Raw genomic sequence first — 1,473 nt, 5'->3', positions numbered from 1 at the left:
TTCCCTACTCCTACCCTCCACCCTCCAATAGGCCCCAGTGTATGTTGTTCCCCTCAATGTGTTCTCATCATTTAGCTCCCACTTATAAGGCAGGGGGATCGATGAAGTGCAGTATATCCATATAATGGAATACTATTCAGCAATGAAAAAAATGAAATACAGCTACATGAGTACATAGAATACTGTCATCAATGTGATATTATAAAAATTTGCAAAATCAAATGAACACATAGTATCTTGTTCCATACATGTAAATATGTAATCTTAAAGACAGCTAAAAGAAAACTATATGCTGGGCACAGTGGCTCACACCTGTAGTCCCAGCACTTTGGGAGGCCAAGGTGGGCAGATCACCTGAGGTCAGGAGTTCAAGACCAGCCTGACCAACATGGAGAAACCCCGTCTCTACTAAAAATACAAAATTAGCTGGCCGTGGTGGTGCATGTCTGTAATCCCAGCTACTCAGGACGCTGAGGCAGGAGAATCATTTGAGCTCAGGAGGCAGAGGTTGCAGTGAGCCGAGATCGCACCATTGCACTCCAGCCTGGGCAACAAGAGCAAAACTCCATCTCAAAAACAAACAAGCAAGCAAACAAAAACTATATGACTGATAGCAATAAAAAGAAAAGTGAGGGCAAAATTATCAAAAAGTTAGAAGTTGCTGACTTCTGGAGGGAGGCGTGGATTATTATTGGGGAAGCCACATGCAGGGGATTCGGAAATATTGTGTATGTTTCATTTCTTGACCTATATGACTACTTTAAGGTGAATCTTATTTATTTATTTTTTTTGAAACGGAGTCTCGCTCTGTCGCCCAGGCTGGAGTGCAGTGGCCGGATCTTGGCTCACTGCAAGCTCCGCCTCCTGGGTTCACACCATTCTCCTGCCTCAGCCTCCCAAGTAGCTGGAACTACAGGCGCCCGCCACCTCGCCCGGCTAGTTTTTTGTATGTTTTAGTAGAGACGGGGTTTCACCGTGTTCGCCAGGATGGTCTTGATCTCCTGACCTCGTGATCCGCCCATCTCGGCCTCCCAAAGTGCTGGGATTACAGGCTTGAGCCACCGCGCCTGGCCTTAAGGTGAATCTTAACATGTACTTCTGAAACTATTCAGAAACTATCTTTTTTTTTTTTTTTTCCATTCATATGTGTAATGTGCTGATGTTGTAACAAGGAATGAGGGAGGCACATCTTATACACGAGTCTGAAAACCCAATCATCACACTTATGAACTACAAAAGGATCTAGAAAGTAGCTTTTCAAGCAGTAAACAAAGATTCAGTTTGTGGTATTGTTTTAATTAAATTGCCTCATCAGCTTTAACCAGATTTCCCAAAGAGGAAGTAATCCTTTCTTTGTGTTAGTTTCTATTAGTGAGGAAGGAAGCTTAATAACTTGGCAACATCACTAACACTAACCTTTCTTTTTTTTGAGACGGAGTCTTGCTCTGTCACCCAGGCTAGAGTATAGTGTGG

At 43.2% G+C, this 1,473-nt stretch overlaps 1 non-coding gene across 1 annotated transcript; it reads right to left on the bottom strand.

Annotated features, from left to right (window-relative positions):
- Window positions 1–1,138: 1,138 nt before the first annotated feature.
- On the bottom strand, window positions 1,139–1,242 carry LOC112613670. The gene has a single exon (XR_003116996.1). It is a non-coding gene; the product is annotated as a small nucleolar RNA U13 (small nucleolar RNA).
- Between the last annotated feature and the right edge of the window lie 231 nt (window positions 1,243–1,473).

This window comes from Theropithecus gelada, chromosome 19 (genome assembly GCF_003255815.1).
Source record: "Theropithecus gelada isolate Dixy chromosome 19, Tgel_1.0, whole genome shotgun sequence".
NCBI lineage: Eukaryota > Metazoa > Chordata > Mammalia > Primates > Cercopithecidae > Theropithecus > Theropithecus gelada.
Note: the sequence above shows the minus strand (reverse complement) of the source record. Positions and strands in the feature narration are given on the sequence as shown.